Source organism: Ctenocephalides felis, unplaced genomic scaffold, assembly GCF_003426905.1.
Source record: "Ctenocephalides felis isolate EL2017-DRISC unplaced genomic scaffold, ASM342690v1 CF-g0.4_SCAFFOLD_01170, whole genome shotgun sequence".
NCBI classification, from domain to species: Eukaryota; Metazoa; Arthropoda; class Insecta; order Siphonaptera; family Pulicidae; genus Ctenocephalides; species Ctenocephalides felis.
The window spans coordinates 83,511,112-83,534,921 of record NW_020537324.1 but is presented as its reverse complement, the minus strand read 5'-3'; the positions used below and the strand labels follow the sequence as shown (position 1 = coordinate 83,534,921).

Genomic DNA, 23,810 nt, shown 5'->3' with positions numbered 1-23,810 from the left:
AATTCTTCAAAAAGTTTAACTAACATTGTAAAGAATGTTAACTTTGTTAGTCTCTATCAACACACCTCATTTATTGTCTCTAATTACACTATCTATAATATTCATTTCTAAAAGTCACTTACACAGATTGCTCTTTTGTTATTCTATTCATCTCTCATGCTATTTACGTCAACAAGATTTTTTTTTCAAGTTTTGAATATTGAGTTGAAGTTTATTCAAAGTTGAATATTTTAACTATCGATGGTATTGAAAGAACAGGCCAATTTATATGATGGATTTCTCTAAATGAAGTAATAAAAAATAAATCTTTTTTGTTTGATATATCTTCCAATTTTTGACATAATATTGCATATATTACTATAAGACAAGATAACATTTTACTTAATTAATTTATTAACGTATCTGACGGCAAAATAAAAATTGTAAAAAATATTAAAATTGTATAAAATGAGCAGAAAAAAATCACATTATAGTCATGATACACTTTCTTTTTTTTCATGTGATAACATTGATGAAAGTACTTAAAATATTTAAACAAAACTAGCTGTAAGTGGAATTCTGTCTTAAGGCAATTAAGGCATCGTGCCTTAAGGCAAATTGCTGGAACTTCCCGTACCGCAATTCAAAATTCGAGTAATTAAAATAATCAATAAAAGTTGATCAATGATTTGAAACTTTTAATAAATTTCGAACCATATTAAATCATTCTATCTTAAATCATTTATTTTGAAATATTTTGGAAATTTTGAACTTTTTTTCAAAGCAATCGTACTGCTTTAGATAAAGCATAAAGCCGAAATATCGAAGCGCGTAAGCGCCGCGTCGCCGTCTAACGCGTAAACATTGGTACGGAACCCAAGAATGTAAACAAAATTTATACTTATTGTTAAAATCTCTATAAAATATCTGATAATTTGATGTGCATATGTCTAATGATCATTTTTGACCGCCAAATGGCTTTTTTTTTTTTTTACTAGATCTCCGAAACCGCTGGAGACCTGCCTTCATGAAAATGCGATCAGTTTTTCATCTTGTTACTACAAGTAAATGTTTTTTGAATTATTCAAATCGGACGATCCGTTCTCTTAAAAACTGAGTTACCGATTTTTGCACTTTTTGCCCCATATCTTCGGAACGGCTAGACCTGCCTTCGCTAAAAACTAATCAGCACGTCTCCTTATCAATACGAATCGAATGTTTTTTGATCCTTTATCCGTGTTTCCGAAATCGTCGACGAAAATTTGTATCCGAACACACATACACACGCACACACATACATCAATTTTTTCTAAGGTATGCCCAAATATTCAGAAACCTCTGAAACGTAAAGATATATAAAAATTTCAATTTCGATTTTTTTGCGATTACTATAACTTACCTTACGGGAAGTTAAATATATAGAGAAAGTCCTATTATATTAAAATTTTCAGTTATTTTGCCTACAAACTTAGAAACATTGAGATCGATATTATTTTATAATTAACGCACTATTTTCGGTACGCTTAAATTGCCATTTTATTGATTTTGTCTTAAATACTTTATATTTGGAGTTTGAATTTACATTTAGAGATTGTAAAATAATATCATTGCCCAAGATTATATGACTATAGTTTTATACAAGTTTATATGACTATTAATAAAAGACAATATTAGCTGTGTGCAAACTATTTATGAAAGATGAAAGGTTAAATTCCACTCAGTAGAAATACCTGTTAGTGGAACACTAGTTTTATACAAATAGAGTTAGATCAGTAGTCAGTAGAGTATTTTCGTTCATAGAGCAAGTCCTCGGTAGTATAGTGGTCAGTATCCCCGCCTGTCACGCGGGAGACCGGGTTCGATTCCCCGCCGGGGAGGATATATTTTTTTTAGACATTTTTATAAATAAATAGATAAACTAATAATTTGACAACGAGTATTATTTATTTTAATGATACTGACATTAATTTTTTTTCTAATGAGTTTGACGTCTTGGAAAATCCAATGCATTTGCATTATAATCAGTTGCTACAGATGATTTTAGTCAAGAATTTTATTTTAGACAATTAATATAATTTTGACATGACGCAACTATCGTGTATAAATAATGATTTTGTTAATAGAATACCCAAAAAAATATCGGAAGGCAAATATGGTTGTTATCGTGTGTTCCGCTTCCAACCGGTACGCTGATTTTGACACTGACCTGAAACGAGGGCTAGATCCAGGTTGACGACACAATCCGCGTACCGCTTCCCCTCGGCAAAACACTCAATACTAACTGACATATTGTAAGTTTTATTCATAACTCAACACTTCTGTATTTGATTTCAGGTTCAGTTTTCAGAATTTGATAAATATGTCTTATACACGTTTTATTTTTCAAATTATTTGTGTATTTTTGCATTAAACAAGAGTCAAATGTGGACCCGAAACGTATGCAAAACTAATTTTTTTTTTTTTACCTCAGGTTTTTTAATAATTGTATTGATGTCCAAATACGCTAATAGCGTTTTGTATTTTAATATATGAGAATTTTTCGCAAAAGAAAAATTACTAAATTCAATTAATTGTAATTATCGTTATGGATTTATCATATATAAATATTGTCTTTACATATTTGAATGCTATTTAATAAATCTGTATTCAGTAAATTTTTACTTAACTATAATCTGGGGTTTTATTTATAATGCAGTTGTATTTTACGCACAAGTTAACAAGTAAACTAATATTTTTTTAACATTTTTAATTACAATCTGTCACACTTTGGACATTCAGTAATTGTTTTGACTTTTTTGAATGGATGGCAACCAATAGTCTTCCAATCCAATTATGTCTAATTACGAGTATTTGCTGACATTAAGTAAACTAATATAATACTCAAAATTCATATATATATCTTCTTTCATTACAATTATTATATATTAATAATATTATTCAACATGTTTTTCTACTGGATTGAGAAATAAAAATGAATCTTTTTTGTTTACTATTATATATATTTCAACTTTCTGGCATACCATTGCATATAGTATACTACAAGATAAGATAAGTAAATATACTTAATTGATTTATTACCACTGGTAGCAAAATAAAAATTCTAAAAAAAAATATAATATCATCATGTATCTGTTGAATTAAATTTAATTAAAAGTAAACATGACATAGTGACTTCAGAGACCTGTATGAACTTGATAAATTTAAAAAGATCTTAAAATATACTAAAACTAAGATTAAAATGTTTAATTACACAAAATTAAATAATCACGTCTTATCATAGATCTATCGATATACTAGATAAATTAATTTGATTCATACACTCCAAGGAAAATGTATGAAAATACAAACTAAGAATTTGAAACAACCTTTAATATATATAACAGCTTTAAATAAATCTGTTTATTACAATTGAATTGATTCCATTATAAATGATGTACTGAACGTAGTCAAAGTATAAAAACATGTTGATTGAACATCTTAATAACCTAGTAAGGAAGTTGTTAGATTAAATCAGAAAATAAACAGGATATTTGAAAAAAATCGTAATAATCCATTTTAGGTCTACTAATAAATAAAAATCCACTTCATGATTTTTCGTCCTTTTCTCTACTGTAAAGTATTTCAAAACTAGTTGTAGTTCTTAGATCTCCTTTTTTATAGATTTTTGAATAATTGATTTAATGTCTCATGTAGATAAATCAATTTTCATATTATTTCACCAACATTTTCCTTGAGAATGTAAATCGACCCATGACTATTCAATCAATACAATTTATCATTCCAATTTGTCGTATCTTTCTTTTTTATATTTCACAATTCAGGATAATTAATTGAAATTAGTTTCTCTCTATACTTTGGAAAAACAATTTGAAAATTAATTAAATTCAATTTTCGTTAAATTCAATTCGATAGTTTTCCATAGTACATCATAACCTAAAGTATTTTTTTCGAGAGGGAACCCAGCGGTCGACCAACCATTCTTCTTTTTAAGTGTAAATTTTATATTAGATATGCAGTAATGAATACGGAGAGTGTTTTTCACTTGAGATCTATAAGCAATTTGAATTTGGTATGATACTGCTTGATATTAACCTGGCCGAAGGATCAAACTCGCAAGTAAGCTTTGCTAAGCCACGTTCACAACTTCTATCAAATATTAGATTGAATTCGATTTTCTTCATTTATTTTATAATTCTTTTCAATTTCCTCCCTCCGATTCGGGTCTGCAAAACGCCATACAAGTACGATTGCAAAAAAAAACGGGCATCGTATCGCCGTAATAGGATTTTCCATTGTTTTGTTCTACTTTTTCCATGTTCTTCAACTTTACTACTTTACTTCACCAAGACTTTCAAACAAAAACGCAAAACACAAAGGCTCATAATATTGTTGTTTATTATTGTTACGGCGTTGCGATTGCATTAAAAAATCGTTAAAACAATCGGTCGTTCGGAACGCGAAACATAATGCTCTATTTTTGTTAGAGAAATATAAATAATTGATATAAATGAGTAAGATTATTTATATTTCTAAACAAGAGATTGGATTGGAAGGTTTTATAGGTTATATGGTGTTTGTTCCGTTTTGACCTATCGGTCGCGTGTTCGAGCGCTCGAAGATAATTGAAAAAGGCACGCGAACACATTTTCCTACGTGGAAATGGAAAACAAAGCCAAAGGGACGTTGTGTGCCTGAAGGCAAGTTGCTGTAATGTGCAGCCCTTTAGATTAATTGACACATTGAAAGCAAAGTATTACAAAATTCCAGATACATTAACAAAGTACATACGAGTCTCTTATAATCCGCTCGTGTGACCTTATTACAGACCCATAACATCTCCTAAGTGCACGAGGCGTGTGAAATAAATATAATACGACATGTATCCCGTTATAAAATACTTTATTACTATTATAATTGCGAGCCATGGTTTTAGCCGGTCGTTTGTTATTGTTGTCTACGACGACAACACAAAAGTAACAACAGCAGCAACAACAACACGCATAATGAATAACGAAATCGCATGTAAATGATGATAAAGTAACGCTATTTCTGTTGCAATTACTATGTTACTGCATTATTACTCGTAGGTATATATGCACATGGGTCGATTTGCATTCTCACGGAAAATGTAGATACTAATTTACTAATTCATTTTTTTAATTGTCCCTATATCAATTGTTTGTAAAATACAGAAAAGGAAATCAAGTAAAAGTGTTAAAAAAGCAAACAAAAGATAAAGTAAATTTTTACCTAAATTAGTAGATCATTTATTTCTACTTATTACCTTCTTGTAGGATAGTGCTTGAGAACGTGGGTTAACGATCTTTCGACCAGTTCGATATCAAGCAGTATGATATCATTTGATGAAATTTTCATTTGCTTATAGATATCAAATTTAATCTCAAGTGTGAAACGCCCTTCGTACATCAAACTCATTGCCCTTCGTACATCAAACTCAAAAAAATTAATGACAGTATCATTAAAATAAATAATACTCGTTGTTAAATTATAAGCATATCTATTTATTTATAAAAATGTCTAAAAAAAATAAACCCTCCCCGGCGGGGAATCGAACCCCGGTCTCCCGCGTGACAGGCGGGATACTGACCACTATACTACCGAGGACATGTGCTAAACTAATCTAAACTTCGAACTTTTTCGATACTACCACAACCTTCCTAATCGATATTACAACACTCTTGGACCATGAACAGTTCTTATGGATCAGATACATGGACTCTAAATGTGCGCAAAAGACTGACATAGCGAGCAACGTATTAAGTGTTATTAATAATGCAGTTATATAATTCAATATTACCAGACTATTGTATATAAAACATGATAAGATAGAGATTCAAAATATCATAGTTTTTTATCATTATTTATTAGATGATACGATAAACAAAATTATACGTTACACAACAAACCCAATAATATATAATTATAACGTTAGAAAAATATCCTGTATAGATGCATCAAATTGCATAAATTTAATTTTAACCACCAAGGTCGATTGTTTATTCTAATTTTGATCGTGGTTGTTGGCTCATTAAAATAATAATCGATTGTTATTGTCGGTTATCATACGATATCGATTTCAATCGTATACTAATAACAATAATTATACGTGATAATGTTATGCGCGTTTGTTTTCGCATATACACATATATAAAACAGGAGTAATCAATAAAATAGATATATAAAAATAAAAAATATTCATCTCCATCCCTTGTGGGGATCGAACCCACGACCTTTGGATTAGAAGTCCAACGCGCTATCCGCTGCGCCAAAGGGACATGTGAAGCAACGCCGTTCGCCCGCAACACACTCCAGTGCGATACTAGTCGCACTTTTTTCCTTCTCTACGCACGCATTCATAGGTGAAACTAGTGGAGTATGGCATCGTGCCTTGAGGCAAATTGCTGCAACTTTCCGTACCATTTTTTTTTTTTTAAAAAAGATTAAATTTGTTTAAACCTTTGCAAAAAGTATATTTTTGGAAAATTTTAAATTTTTGATAAAAATGACTTTTTTAGCACTTTTTTCTCCTTATCAATACGAATTGAATGTTTTTTAATTATTCCAATCGGTTGATCCGTGTTCCCGAAATCGTCGACGAAAATTTGTATCCGCACACACACACACACGCACACACACATACATCCATTTATTCTAAGGTATGCCAAAATGTTTAGAAACCTCTGAAACGTAAAATATATAAAAATTTTCATTTTCGATTTTTGTGCGATTACTATAACTTATCCTACGGGAAGTTAATAAAACGAATAGTATAAAGGTTACAAGTCAAATTCTAAAGAAATGCACAAACTAAATATAAATGACTGTCAAAATACACCTGTTTGCATTCTTATCTTATTGACTTCCCGTAGGGTAAATAGTCCAAAAATCAAAATGGAATTTTTTTGCATATCTTTAGGTTTCAGAGGTTTCTGAACATTTTGGCATACCTTAGAAAAATTTATGTGTGTGTGTGCGGATACAATATTTCATTGATCATTTCGGGCGTACGAAACAACCGATTTGAATGGTTCAAAGACCATTCAATTCCTATTGACAAGGAGACGTGTTGATTAGTTTTTGGCAAAGATAGGTCTAGTCGTTTCGAAGATACGAAGCAGAGTACAGAAAATAAAAATCGAGTTTTTGAGAGAACAGAGCACCCGATTTGAATGATTCAAAAAAACATCCATTACGAACTCTTAACGATGACAAGACGTGGTGATTATACTTTTTAAGCAAAGGCAGATCTAGCCGATTCGGAGATACTGAGCTAATGACAGTTTTTGATATAACAAAGCATCTGATTTGAACAAATCAAACTAAAACTAGTGGGGCGCATTGCCGTAAGGCAAATTGCTGGAACTTCCCGTACCAAAAATTATTATTTTTTAAAAAGATTAACATTGTTGAAAAAAAAATACTTCGAACAAATTAGATTTTTGAGAAACTATAAATTTGACAAAAAATTACTTCTTTATTTTGACATATTTTGCAAATTCTGAACTTTTTTCAAAGCAATTATACTGCTTTAACTGCATAGAGACGAAATATCGCAGCGCGTAAACGTCGCGTCGCCGTCTAATGGACAAACCATGTTACGGAACCCATAAAAATGTAAACATAATTTATACGTACTTTTAAAATCTCTATAAAATATCTGATAAGTTGATGTGCATCGTTTTTGACAACCAAATGGATTTTTTTTTTACTTTTTTCATTAGATCCAGAGATACAGAGCTAAATGTGCAAAAATGGCTGTTTCTGAAAGAACTAAGCGACCAATTTAAATGATTCAAAAAACTTTCAGCTTGTTTTAACAAAGTAATTGATTTTGAAAAAAAAAATTGTATAATTTTTTTTTTTTAGTTTTTTTTGTATATCGAAAATAATTCAGATTTTATTTTTAATTCTGACTAAAGTTCTAATATACTTTAAACAAATAATTTTAACTTTGCAATTCAGTTTATTTAATTCTTATAAATATTAGACAATGTTACAATATTAATAATAATCTATTTGAAAACATTCTGTATTCCTCGAACATTTCGTTACGGTACGGGAAGTTCCAGCAATTTGCCTTAAGGCCCGACGCCATACACCGCACTAGTTCTACTCTAACTTTATAGCATTATAAGTTTCACATACGTTTCGAGACCACAATTTGTTTCATCATAAGTGTAAAATTGAATATAGAGCGAAACAGAAAAAAGTGCTTAATTTTTATATCAGTAACAAAATAAACAATTTCAAAATTAAATTTACTGTATTTAAAAAATATAATACGTTTTATTGATATTTGATAGTTAGTACGAAACCCTGATTTTTATTCCTCAAAAATAATTATATCTTTCGGTCATGGGATATGATCGAGATAAATCTCGTTTTGCTTTTTGGCGTCAAACAGGCTTTTTGTACATTTATCTTGTTTATGGAGTGTGAAAATATAATGATTTTTTCATCGAGAAAATTATGATTACAGCATAATATACATACATATAATATATTTATTTATATATGTGTATGTGTATGTTTATATGTTCCATTGTCGTCGGCCAAAAATTTAATATAACATTTCCCAATAATGAAATCGTCTCACAATACGTTTCGTCGAACAAATATTATCGAGTATTATATGAACTGAAATTAAATAAAGCTTTTGTCGAACAATTGTCCATTTTATATTTTTGTTTGCGAGTGTGTGAAAAAGGAACAGAGGTGCGCCTTCATTGTGTTCCGTGCAAACAATTTCTATTATTCGATCATTTCGGTATTTGCGTCAATATGAAACTATATATGGTAGAAAAATGTCGAAAACGACTGAATGAAAGTTAAAAAAAATAAATAGATTATTCTCTTGTCAGGTAGCAACTAGGTATACTCTAAAATTGCACTCAAAATCCGAACGTCGACAGATGTAATTTGATCGTCAATTCAATTGTGCGTTTATTTAATGTTACAGTTGTAACTTTCAAAGAGTTTGTCAAATGCTGGTGAAATATTTAAAAAAATTGTACAATATTAAATAATCTGCAATGTTTTCTTACACAATGAAGGCCTAACGCAACTTGATCTACCCTAATATTGAATTTAAATACAAACATTTATGCATTTTATCGTTCATAATTCCTAAACTATTCGATTGGTATTAACAAAGTGTGAGAAAAACATGTTCAAAATCAAAAAATCATAAACTGTTTATAACAACAAATTACGTTAGGAATTATGAAACTATCAAGCATTTACCATTTTTACAATCCTGATTAAATGCTCCAATTTTTGATGGAACATACTAACATATTTTAGAACATCTTTTTAAAGGACAAGTTTTAAAACTTTTTAATTCATAGTTTAAAACCAAAAGTTCTAATTATTAACTTCCCGTAGGGTAAGTTATAGTAATCGCAAAAAAATCGAAAATGAAAATTTTTATATATCTTTACGTTTCAGAGGTTTCTGAACATTTTGGCATACCTTAGAAAAAATGGATGTATGTGTGTGTGTGTGTGTGTGTATGTACGTGTGTGTATGTATGTGCGAATACAAATTTTCGTCGACGATTTCGGGAACACGGATCAACCGATTTGAATAATTCAAAAAACATTCGATTCGTATTGATAAGGAGACGTGCTGATTAGTTTTTGGCGAAGGCAGGTCTAGCCGTTCCGAAGATACGGGGCAAAAAGTGCCGAAAACGGTAACTCAGTTTTAAAGAGAACGGAGCGTCCGATTTGAATAATTCAAAAAACATTTCACTTGTATTGACAAGATAAAGAATCGATAAAATTTTCATGAAGGTAGGTCTAGCCGTTTCGGAGATATGGAGGAAAAAGTAAAAAAATGAGCCATTTGGCGGTCAAAAATGATCATTAGACATATGCACATCAAATTATCAGATATTTTATAGAGATTTTAATAATAAGTATAAATTTTTTTTACATTTCTATGGGTTCCGTACCAATGCTTATGCGTTAGACGGCGGCGCGGCACTTGCGCGCTTCGATATTTCGTCTCTATGCAGTTCAAGCAGTGCGATTGCTTTGAAAAAAAGTTCAGAATTTCCAAAATATGTCAAAATGAAGAAAACATTTTTTTTTCAAAAAAATTTTTCGTTTTCAAAAAAAAATTTTTTTTCTCAAAAAAAAAATTTTTTTTTTCAAAAAAAGTAATTTTTTATCATATTTATAGTTTCTCAAAAATCTATTTTTTTCGAAGTAAATTTTTTCAAAAATGTTAATCGTTTCTAAAAAAAAAAATAATTTTTGGTACGGGAAGTTCCAGCAATTTGCCTTAAGGCACGATGCCCTAATTGCCTTAAGACAGAATTCCACTTACAGCTAGTTGAAAATTTGAACCGATAGTGTCATTATTTTTTACATGGTCATAGATAATGCTGTTTTTTCAGGATAGTTACAGTCATTCTTCGTTTTGGCTTGACGTTGAATTCTGGGACACCCTATATATATATAAGTCTTCTCCTCTCGAATGAGTTTCGTTTAATTATTTAATTCACTTGACCTCTCAAAGGTTAATTTGTGAGAAAAGAACCGCGTTGACTGACCCCCTTGAGAGACCAAATCGAAATGACATGTGTCAATGTCAGTCAGTCAGTCGGACAGGATGCTGCGAATTGAGAAACTTCTCTTTTTATTCGTCACGATAGAAAATTAAATTGTGCCCTACAGATAATAGAAAATTAATTTATAGATCTCATATATTCCTCGATCCATATTACTTTATATAGTAGACATTTCAGAGTATTTTTTCATAGAAATATGTTACGAAGTTATAATATCATATTTCGCAGAAAAATGCCATCTTCCGGGAAAAAACCTATTAAACGTAATTGTTATTTAATTGTTTTGCACTTGGCTGATGTTCGTTGAAATTGTGCAATTATGATTTGTTGTGAAATACAATATATGCACTAATAATAATAATAACAATAACAATAATTTGTATGATTATTATCATCCTGGATAAAGAGTCGTTTCTTCCCAATTAGTAATTGAAAACTTTATTTTTCATCCACGTTTTGAAATTAAAGTCGAAATTTTGAACATAAGATTAAAATTGTAAGGATTAATTTTTGGCGAATTTTGGTCAAGCCTTTTTAACTTCCCGTAGGGTAAGTTATAGTAATCGCAAAAATGAACGAAAATAAAAATGTTTATATTTCTTTACGTTTCAAAGGTTTCTGAACATTTTGGCATACCTTAGAAAAAATTGACGTTAGGTGTGTGTGTATGGATACAAATTTTCGTCGACGATTACGGGAACACCGATCAACCGCTTTGAATAATTCAAAAAACATTCGATTCGCATTGATGAGGAGACGCGCTGATTAGTTTTTGACAAAGGCATGTCAAGCCGTTTTGAAGATACGGGGCAAAAAGTGCAATAATTGTTGATTGATTTTTTGACAGAACGGAGCGTCCGATTTGTGTGATTCAAAAAACAGTTACTTTGTATTGATGAAATAAAGAACTGATGAAATTTTTGGGAAGGCAGGTCTGGCGGTTTCGGAAATCCAAATCCAAAATAGTGAAAAAAAATGACATTTGGCAGATAAAATTGATCAATTAGTCATATGCACATCAAATTATCATATATTTTATAAAATTTTAATAATAACAACAAAGTTTGTTTACTTTTTTATGGGTTCCTTAGCAATGTTCATCCCTTGTACTGCGACGCAGCGCCCACGCGCTTTGCTATTCATATTTTAAAAGTATAAAAAATAATTAATTAATTTCAAAAATTCAAAAAGCTTCAAAAATCTTTTTTTTTCAGAGTTATAAAAGAAAATCAAATCTTTCTTAAAAATTTAAATTTTTGGTACGGAAGTTCAAGTAATTTGCCTTAAGGCACGATGCCATGCACCACTAGTTTTATAATTACTTGAACTAAAATGTCACTGAAGATTTTTTAAACAATAGAAACTATTCGATAAATCTCTATATTTTTATTGTCATTGGAGTAAGACGTAGTGATATAAATTTTAATCCAATCCAAATCCAAGTATGTATTAAATTTGTAATTAAAAATTTCAATTTTTAGTTTTCTCACAAGATTATTATCTAAAATAAGAATTTCTAAATTGTGTTGAAGATTTTTTTTAAATTTCCATATTAGTTACCACTGCTACCAAAACATCATCATCAATCAAGATAAATAATTTCTGGATAATTAAATAAATAATAAAGTTGGAATTAGTTATATTTAATACTTATTATTATTTTATAGTAAATGTTATCAAAGAACATTACTATTTTTTAGAGAACAGCTAATAATAATCATCATTGATTATTGCAATAATTAAGTAAATGATAAAAATGCGCAAAGATCTAAATTGATGAAAATTTTGAAGTTAAATTAAAAATTATTGTACCTAAATATTACCTAATATTTTCAAAATTTGATGTTAAAAATAGTGTTTTATAAATATTATTATAATCAAAATAATTTTGTGCCATGTTTTTTTTAACTTTTTTTAGCATTACAATTTTTTAGATATCCCACAAGTTCAGGAACAAAAATCTTGGTTTTTATTAAAAAAATGTAGTCATTCGTATAATAAAGTACATATTTCAAATGAAATTAAATATAAAACAACAATAGCATTTCAAAGCATATATATACATGTATTTTATAAATATAATGTTAAACTTAGTCTTTTATTCATTGTTTGTGATTTTTGTATTTTTAAATTATTTGTGTAGGATGAGTCAAATTAGAACTGGAACCATATGCAAAATTTATAAAAAAATTTTTAAGCGTAACTTAATTTCTTCTTTTTAATAGTTTCTGTATGAGAAGTATTTAGTTTTATTATATACATATATACATGCAATAATAATTTGTGCTAATTGACAATTTGATATGCATATTGTATTTGGTCGATGAAATTGAAATTGATGGTTAATTCAATTATCATTTTAGCACTTATTAATATAATTTGCATATAATATATATATATATATATATATATATATATATATATATATATATATATATATAATTTATATATTTTTTTTCTTACAATGTGATATTGTTGCAATATCATGAAAATGTAATTACAAGCATCCGCTTGTAAAAAAGTTTCCACATTTTTATTATTCTTTTTATTATATATATATATATATATATATAATTTATAAAAAAATTAATTGTACCTATTTAAAGTTCTAATTCTATATTTTTTTCTATTTCAGAAACAAGATTGCCGAATGTTACAAAAATGACATCAGCTGCAAGAAAAGTCATTGTTGAAAATTTTTATGAAAAATTAAAACTTAATAATTTTATCAAACGGTAGTAATTAAAAATTAAAACAAATATAAATTATATGTAATATATATTTTAATTCAGAAGTATAATTAAATAAAGAAACCACATTAAATAGTACTAAAAATTCTTAATACTATTTATGTATTTACATTCAAGAAATGTGAAAATAACTTTGGATTAAAATTCTCTACATAATTAATTCTGAATATACTAAAAAAGTTAAGAATAATTATTCTTTATAAATATATTAATTAAATAATAAAGGAAATGCTAAAAAAAGCGCCAGGATCGATATTGATGAAATTTTTTAACTAATTAATATTAAACATTATTGTAACTAAATATTATTACCTAAAATTACATAAAATTTTCAAAATCTGATATTAAAGACAGTGTTTTCTAAATATTACATAAACAAATATTTTTTTAAACCATGTGTCATTTTTTTAACTTTGACCTAATGTCATTTTTATTTGTCATTTAAAATGAACTAAATTATTTTCATAAGTATTTATTTTTATAAAACATATATATTTTTTTAAATAAATTATACTAGTCTTTACTTAAAATTATTATTATGGGAATTAAACATAGAAACAATTTAAAATTAGCAATACACAGTGAGTAAAAAAAAATACTTAAAAAGTAATTACGGATTTAGTTATGTAATAGTTTGTGATATAACTAAATAATAACTGAACTAAATTATATAGTAACTGAAGAATTTTATCAAAAAAGTGCAATTTTTCTAAAAACAATAAGAAAACAACTTTAGTATTTGTTGCTTTTAAAAGTGTGATTTCAAAGTAAAAAATTAGTTTTTTATTTGATAAGTGCACTGCACAAAATAATAATTTTTGAACAATAATTACTGTTGTGGATTTAATTTAAATTAAAAAGTGCTAAAGGTTAATAAATATTGTTAAAAAATTAAGTGCGTTGAAAACATGATGTTTGGTATTTGTTAAAATATCAATGTTTAGGATTTTTGAGCAGCTTTAAAGATATTTAATGAACAAGTGAGTTTTTGAAGATTTTTTTTTGGAAAATGTGACTAAATAATTAATTTCATTTTAAAAAAAAATCTTATTAATTAAGTGCAGCTAAAAATATCAAGCTTAATAAATGGTGATTTTTAGAGTAGCCTAAAAAGTTATATTAAATTTAATATAATGTGTGACGACCTGTGAAAGACTTAAAAATATAAATCTCAGTGCATCGACTAAATTTGCATCAAATTTATTATTTATCAACCAGGAATGATTGGTCATCAATTATTTATAAGATAAAATTTCCTTCACAAATTTTATCCCTTTTTCAAATACAATGTTATTAAAATCTCATCGACGTGGTTCTACCAAATGTCTAGCCGTAGGTGCAATTTTATTGAGCGCCCTCGTCTGTCTCTACTATATAAGTCTTGCGAACCAGACGGAGGCCCCCTTGGGGCCCAGCGGAGGCGACAAGGAGCCTCTGAGGCTCCAGACGAAGGATGGGGCACAGGCCAAGTACTGGGATGATAAGAGGTAAGATTTAAAAGATCTTTATTAAGGTTTGAGGTTCTACACTGCAACATTTTTTAACACTATTTCTACCGGGACCGGTCAAATGACCGTTTTTGATTTTTCGATTAGTATTTTTCATATTAAACGTAATCGTCATCAAACTTTATGACTTTTCTTAATGTGTGAGTATGATACATTTTTCAATGTAAATTTGCTTTTTCAATTTTTAGTTTTGGAAAAATTGTATACTGTCTTACCTATTGCGACTGGTCATTTGACCGGTAGTACGAGAGACGATGATCGGACGGTATTTTTTGTAGTAATTGTTAAGAATATGATCGAAACAAGAAAATGTAAATACAGAAGAATTTAGAGTGGTGAAACCTGCCTTCTGCAAATTTATATGCATTTTTTCCAATTCTGTATGCACGCTGCGCATATGAGGCAAGGAGTATAAATATTGCACTTCTACGGTAAACAAAGTGGGTTTTCTCATTTTTGCTCAATGTCTATGTGTAGACAGATTTTTACGAAGGAATCCAAACAACAAATTCATAGGTTTTGTTTTGAATCCAAAGGTTGGTTCAACTACTTTGACAGCAATCAAAATTGTTGTAAAAGACCACGTATTACTATCGACAAACATATGTTTTCAATGAAGGTAAGGTGTAAATTTATTCAACACATGTTCAATAATATTTAGGAAAACGTAGTATAAAATTTTAGTAACTGTTCAATATACGATGTAAATATAATTATGCCAAGCAAATCGCACAAATGGGGTGTAAAATTTTGATAACCATCATATACTGGATACGTAGAAAACTGAGAATTTCTTTGAAGATTTATATTATATGTACGTATTATCAAAATCGCTAGTACGATGTAAAAAATTTAAACGTTTATACCATTTTACTTATACCTAAACAGTTAGCAAAACTAAACTGTGATACAATTGAAGCAATATAACAGCTACAAGCACAGGTAGAAGTAAAAATCAAGGACTTCACTCAAATAATATTTACAATTTTGAAAGCTAAAAAGAAGATTCTAATTTTTACCTACATACACATATATGTTGAAAAAATTATACTAATACTAGAGTCAATTCAATTGGTATTAGCGTCGTGTTTGGTGTAGATGTCATTCATAAAATCATCAGAAATCATTTCGTAAAATATGAATTTTAGAGAGAATTTATAAAGGATTTACATTATTTTGTATTTATTCAGGATAAATCTATCGTTTTCACATAAAAAAATTATGGGAAGACGATGTACAAGGCAGGAACTTTCTATTCCAATTAATTTGCCGTATAGTTCCAACAAGAATTCAGAAAAAAATCAACTAAGTACAAGTACAAAACAGATTCCCTAAAGAAAATATTCCAGATAATGTTTTAGAAATATGATAGGACGTGTGCAGAAAATACACTCTAAGAAAAAAAACGTAAAAAATTGGATAAAACAGAATAAAATGTAGATTTCGCATTCTAGAAAAAAAGAAATATTTTGTATTTATATTTATAAACTCTTAAACTAGCATTAACTCTTTATTAAATACTGAAAAATATAGATATTGCATGACCGGTCACTTGACCGGTTGCGGTAGGAATAGTAAACATGAAATGTCGGTAGGAATAGTGTTAAACCTATTTTGATTTTAAAAAATTCCAAAAATCATGAATTTTATGATTTAATTTATGATTTTTCAATTTATTCCAGCGTTTCCTCATACCACTTCAACCAATCATCATACGACACATGTCCAAACGACATGGTGATGGTCCAAAGCCAGGCCGATGTTGATACTTCTATAGTTTACCAGAAATTTGACTTCCAACCGGCTTGGATGAAAACAAAAGAATATTGGGACGACACCTTTGAAAGGAGATACAGCAAAATAAAGCAAGATCCAAACCGACCACACCTTAAGGTAAAATAAGAAACAACTACTATCATTGTCCTGATTATATTTTACTTGGTAGAACAGACCAATAAGAAACAAGTATACACAACTATCATTGTATTGATCTTGTTTTACTTGGTTAATTTTTTTTTAATTACTATGTTTATTACAACTGTTAAATAGTTAACATCTAGTGATATTGATAAATAATAACATAAATTTAAATAAATAAGAGAGCAAAGGATCGAATTTACATGAAAATAATATCCGTTTACTTGGTTAAAATAGACACATAAAGACAACTACTACCATTGTCCCTGATTATGTTTTACATGCTAAAACAGACCCAGAAAAAAAATAAACACTATCATTGTACTGATTAGGGAATGCAATACCGTTAAAAAATTTCAATACCGGAATACCGGTAAAATACCGGTAATTTAATTAACTCGTCATCGTTATCGAGTACATTGAGTACTTTTTACCAAAATTAAACGTATGAGTAAGAAAGACCAAAAACTCATCAATGATCATATTACATTATTATAATAAACTGTATTGTCTGTATCCGATGTGTTAAATTAGCATATTTTCCAATATTTTAAAGACTTTAAATTTATTGTTTATATATATTAATTTATGATCTGAAACTTATAGAAGATAATTAATAACATACTATAATTGTAGAGTAATTTTATTTAAAAGTAGATGACCCGACAGATGTTCTGTTATCATGTCTACAATTTTTTAATATAATATACTAATATTTACCGTTTACCTAAAAATAATAATTATTGTTTTTTAAATTACTCTTCACTATATTGGAAAATGAAGTATTTTAAACGGTATAACATAACCATAACCATAACATAAAACTGGGTTCTTTATGTTGAATTAAATTAATTTAATTTTTTATTATTTAAGATATCCAAAATTGCATCTTAAACTTCTCCTAATCGATATCGTGAGGGCCGAATTGTATGTATTCATCTTTCCTATCCCATTTGTTATTATAAAATGAAATTTTCATAAGTAAATGGAAATTTTTGCAGTTGATAGTTTTCATTTGTTCTCAATGCAAACAATGACATATCGTTTTTTGCAATTTTTTACATTTATTTCTACAATATTGCACATACATCCCAGTACTTTATAATCGCATACATCCTAGAAAATTTCCTTAGCAAACTTCAAAAAGATTTATCAAAATCCGAATAATCGTCAAGGAGGAGTATACAGTGAGTGCTCGTAATTTAATATGAACTTTATATAATAGCAATAAAGCTCAAATTGATTCTACGTTTCAGTTAGAAAACGTTCGTATGTGAAAAAGAAAAGGGCTGTTTTTAGGGTTTTCCCGGTAATTATTCGATTTTTTCTCGCCGTAAGAACCATCCTTGGACTTCAACGAACATTTTAAAAAAAGAATTGGTAATTATTATGAATAATATGCATAAAGTCAAAAAAATAAAAATTACGCAATCTTTGGCGCAGATGACACTTTACAAACCGTTACATTTTTACATAAGATGAAATAAACATCATTATCTATCAGCCGAATCTATTTATTGTAACACGATATGAGGCCCTTTGGAAAGCAATAAATGTTCAATTTAATGAATAGTTGAGATAATATTATGACATTTTTTTATCCTATAGAATTGCTTAAATATATAGCTGTGTATGCAGTTATGGAATTTAAATATAAATTTTTGTATTGCAGTCCCTAGTCCTGATTATATTTTACTTTACTATCATTGATGATTATGTTTTTTTGTTACAACAGACCCATAAAATCAACTGCAATCATTGTCCCAGCAGACCTACAAAAGACAACTACTATCATTGTCCGGATCATATTTTACTTGTTAAAATAGACCCCATATAAACAAGTATTATCATACTCCTGATTATGTTCTACTTGGTAGAACAGACCCATAAAAAACAATTGCTATCACTGTCCCGATTACATTTACTTGGTGAAATACACTCACAAGACAACTGCAATCATTTATTTTATTATTTAGCTTATAGAAAATGTAATTTTTCTGATTGCTAAATAAAACTATCACAAAAAAAAAAAAAATATTTTTAATTTTTACTTTAGGTGATCCTGGTGCCTCATTCCCACAACGATCCAGGATGGTTAAAGACTTTCGAACACTATTTTGAATCAGAAACTAGAAATATTCTGAACCACTTGGTCAACAAGATGAGGCAGCATGACAATTTAACGTTTATCTGGTCGGAGATCAGTTTTTTGCAAGCTTGGTGGGATCAAGTGCATCCCACGAAACAAAAGGTAAGAAGAAGATATTTTTTTATTATTCGTTCAACTAATTGGTGTGTGTTTTAGGCGTTTAAAAAGTTTGTCCAAGCTGGAAGAATAGAATAACAACCGGCGGTTGGGTTATGACTGACGAAGCCAACGTGCACTTGTTTGCAATGTGGAACCAACTTGTAGAAGGTCAGTAAATAATACAACAAACATATTTATATATCCAGCAATTCCTAACTTATTTCTTCTCCAGGTCACCAATGGTTAAAACTCAACCTGAATATTACACCAACAGGCTGGTCATCGATCCTTTTGGGCACGGCAGTACATTTCCCTACATTTTGAGCAATTCTGGTTTCCAAGGTACCATAATTCAGAGAATTCATTACGCTTGGAAGCAATGGTTTGCTGGAAGAGATTTGGAGATTTTATGTGGGTTCCTGGATGGGAAGTTACTGGCAAAGATTCGGATAGAACCAGAAGAGATGTTTCCACGCAAGAAAAAAACCCAGTCAGTCGTAATTATAAAGTGGAACGAATTGTTCACGAAGCCCTATACAAATTGGCGAAGGTCCTAAGTTAAATCGTCGTCGACTAAATCAATAAATGATGATATGTTGGATGTGGTGAATCATGATGAATCTGATGAGACTGATGTTTTGCGTAGAACCAAGCGGGATGTTGAAGAACCTGCACAGAACTTAAAAGATTCCCCAGAGAACCCCAAACTCCATTACCTAAATGGTGTATACAATGGTAAAATCGACAGCAATTTTAGATCTGAACGAGCAGATAACATATTTGATGACCGATCTGATGTTGATAAAGCCGAAATGATTGCACAGTATGACTATCTAAGAAATTTGGACGAATCTCAAAACATTTACAGACTACGCAGAGATAAAGATGATGACTCAGAATCTAATTCTTATCATAAAGTTAATAAAAGAAACTCTCATTCAAAAAATATGAAGATGATAGTGGTGAAGAACTGATGCAAGAAAGTATACAATATGCTTATGTGTCAAAGGACGGTCAATTGAGATCAGATACTGAAGTTAATTATGAGATAAGATTGGAAAGAGACACCGATCAAGATGATATTGAGGTCAAATCTCAAGAAAATTCTGCAAATGCAGTCAATGCAGACACCATCAATAATCTTCTGAAGATACATCTTTGAAACGATCAAAACGTTCAACAAATAATAGTAATGGTGATATGTTTGAAGCTAGAGTTAAAAAATCAGTGAATAAAGTAAGGCAACCAAAAAGTGCAATGTTAACTCACAATATGCCTTTTGATATTTATTCGATCAAACATTCCTGTGGACCTCATCCATACACATGCTTGAACTTTGATTTTAGGAAAATTGGAGGTAATATATGAGAAATTTAAACTAGTTGGTATTGGTATTTGCTTTGAGGCAAGTTACATGAACTTCCCGATATGTGTAAATAATCGACTTCATCAATAAAATAGAAATTAGTTTATGAGTGATTAAAAGTATTCCGAGTGGATTTGGTTATACACAATTGAAAACGAACGAACACGTTAACCCTGGGTATTTTCTAAAAGCAAATTTTCAAAAATTAAGAATTTTTATAATTGAACCAGTAGGACTTTAATAATTTAGTTTGTTTATTAAAACTAAGTACTCTATCTTTATACCAAGTAAATCGTCTAACTTTAATTTTAACAAACGTCAAAAAAACTACTCATTTTATCAAACTTTGATGAATTTTTAAAATTAAATTACTTGTCGTAAGGCCGCAATATTTCAGTAACTTCTATAAGACCATGATATATATCGCCAAAAAAGTTCCGTAAAAATCGGCTCAAATTTTTTTTTCAACAACGAATTACAACAAGAAATGGCTCGGTAGATTTTCATCTAAAACTAATCAGTATCATTCCACCAACTAATATCTTTCGAACAGTTATCGAATTTTTAAATCGATTCGGTATTGAGCTTAAATGTGGACGAAAAATTTAACACTTTTTTGCAAATTACAAAGAAACGGCTTGGCACATCGTCGCACAAAACTGATAAACGATAGTCCTCATTGAGATACATCAAATGGCTTTTAAATTTCTGAAATCGGTTCAGGCGTTTTTGAGAAAGCGTCGATCAAATGTATAATTTTGACAAATGCCAAAATAGCCATACCAAATTTTGCAAACTTTAATGAATTTTCAAAGCTAAACGAGTTGTGGTAGGGCCGTAAAATTTTAGTATGATCTAGAAGACTATGGTATCTACCGTCAAAAAATAATAATAAAAATAGCCGAAAACATTTTATTTAACACTTTATTACAAGAAAACGATCAAGCCGATCTCTACTAAAAACTAATCAGCACGATTCCCAACCATATCTTTCGAACGGTTTTTGAATTTTCACAATCAATTCAGAATTACGGGCTAAAACCTGGACGAAAATTTTCTCACTTTTTCATTTTTTTTTCTCACGATAATACATCGAATGGCTTTTAAATTTTTGAAATCAGTCCAGCCGTTTTTTGAGAAAACGTCGATTTACAACAAAAAATCTGTTCACACACACACATACATACTTTTCCAAATTCGGTCTCATTCGATTCAGAATGGCTTGAAACGTCGAGAAAACTTAAAATTAGCGAATCGGATCTTTTGATGAAAACATAAACTTCTCCTTCGGGAAGTTAATAATAATAGTAAGAGCCTAAAGATTACATTTGTAACTTATGTTTTAACAGGTGAATACACTGAGTACTCCATCAAAGCACAATTTATTGACAAAAATAATTTACGAGAAAGGCAGAACTGTTATTGGAGCAATATTCGAAGGCTGCTAGTCTGTTTCCTCACAACGTGGCACTTGTACCAATTGGAGATGATTTCAGGTAAGAACAATTACATATTTTCAATAAAAAATTGTTTCAATATTCTATGTCTTCAGATATAATCACGAAGTCGAATTCGACCAGCAATACACCAACTACAAACTCCTAGTCGACTTCATAAATGAAACAGCAAAAAATACGGAACTGAAATATCCTTCGGTACTCCTCGAAATTATTTTGAAGCAATCGAAAAACGTACAGCAGAGGCACAACAACGGTTTCCGACAGTTGCCGGAGATTTCTTTGTGTATTCAGATATATTCACTGAGGGTCGACCTGCTTATTGGTCAGGATACTTTACTACCAGACCCTATTTGAAGATACTGGACAGAACTGTTGAACACAATTTAAGGTAAGTGGGATGAAAAACTTTGTCTCTTTAGCACATTGCGTGACAATGATTTTTATCTAGGAATGCTGAGATTTTATACACAATCGCCACCAATAGGGCACGTCAACTATCCCAGCATCCGAATAGCAAACCAGGAGTTAAACTCCCAGAAATACTCTTCGCATTTGAGAATCCTTGAAAACACTACGACAGTCTGACTCGTGCCAGAAGGCATTTGGCATTATTCCAGCACCATGATGCCATTACTGGAACTTCCAAACATGCTGTCATGAGAGACTATGGATTGAAACTGTTTGAAGCTTTGCAAATTGCCAATAAGATACAAGAAGACTCCATCGAGTTTACTTGTTGAACACAAGGAAAAAGACAAAGACGATTTGAAAGGTTTTATTTTGAAGGATATCGAGAAGGAGAGTTATGACAAATTGGATAGAAAGGTTTGTGTACAAATTATATTGGTGTCGGATGTTGGAGTTGTGACAATTTTGCGTGTTTTCAGGTTCCTATATCGATGTCGAGAGAAAAGAGACAAATCGTGATGTTCAACTCGCTTCCACAAGAACGTTCTGAAGTCGTCATAATACGCGTGAATGATACCAAAATAGCAATTCTTGACGACCAGAACAAAGAGGTAATTTAAAAACTAATCCATTACCCCAACTCTAGTTGACAATATTATTTTTATCAGGTGCGCATACAAATCAGTCCTGTCTGGAACACATCTACGACTCTACCACAATGGACAATATCCGATAAAGAATTTGAAATATCCTTCATAGTCCGCCTACCACCTTTGAGTTTATCTACATACTCCATAATCACCACCAAGAAAGAAGATCCCAAAAACTTTGCGACTATCTATTGCGATAAATGTTTTGGAAAATCGGATAAACACAATTTCCATCAAGGAACTCCTGATGAAATGATTCAAAGTTTTAACGTACACACACGTGAAAGTAGAAAGTTTGCGAGATGGTACCAATTTATTTGAAAAGAAGTCTTTTACTAAACAAGACGATGGTGGAAAGTCGAAGTTCCAATTTAAACCAATGCAACCTGGTGATGTCCAATTAGAAAACAGAGATTTGAGACTTTTGTTCGATGGAAGAAGTGGATTTTTAAAGACTATCACGCATAAAAGTTTTTTGAAGAACAAGGACAATGCTGATGGGGCTTCTAAGAAATATACAACTAGGAATGTTATGTGCAATGTTAAATTCGGGGCTTATGTCAGCGCCCAGTTCCACTCTGGTGCCTACTTGTTTAAACCTGATCCGAACACTTTGGAACCGGAAAGGGATATTTTGAAAGGGTAAAAACAAATTCTACTTGTTATATCTTATTTTTATATATAAAAATGAATCGCAAAATGTGTTGGTAAGCGCATAACTCAACAACGCCTGAACCAATTTGGCCAATTCTTTTTTAAAATGTTCGTTCAGTCCAAGGATGGTTCTTACGACGAAAAATCGAATAATTTCCGGGAAAACCCTAAAAACGGCCCTTTTCTTTTTCACATACAAACGTTTTCTAACTAAAGCGTAGAATCAATTTGAGCTTTATTGCTATTATACGAATTTCGTATTAAATCACAAGC

The 23,810-nt window shown here is 29.9% G+C and overlaps 3 non-coding genes and 1 pseudogene across 3 annotated transcripts; 2 read left to right on the top strand and 2 right to left on the bottom strand.

The window, feature by feature from the left end:
• Positions 1-1,785: 1,785 nt before the first annotated feature.
• On the top strand, positions 1,786-1,856 carry Trnad-guc. Its single transcript has one exon. It is a non-coding gene; the product is annotated as a tRNA-Asp (tRNA).
• Positions 1,857-5,533: 3,677 nt separating this feature from the next.
• Trnad-guc lies at positions 5,534-5,604 on the bottom strand. Its single transcript has one exon. It is a non-coding gene; the product is annotated as a tRNA-Asp (tRNA).
• A 598-nt stretch (positions 5,605-6,202) lies between these two features.
• Positions 6,203-6,275, bottom strand: Trnar-ucu. The gene has a single exon. It is a non-coding gene; the product is annotated as a tRNA-Arg (tRNA).
• Positions 6,276-14,613: 8,338 nt separating this feature from the next.
• LOC113367816 lies at positions 14,614-23,529 on the top strand (annotated as a pseudogene).
• Positions 23,530-23,810: the final 281 nt, after the last annotated feature.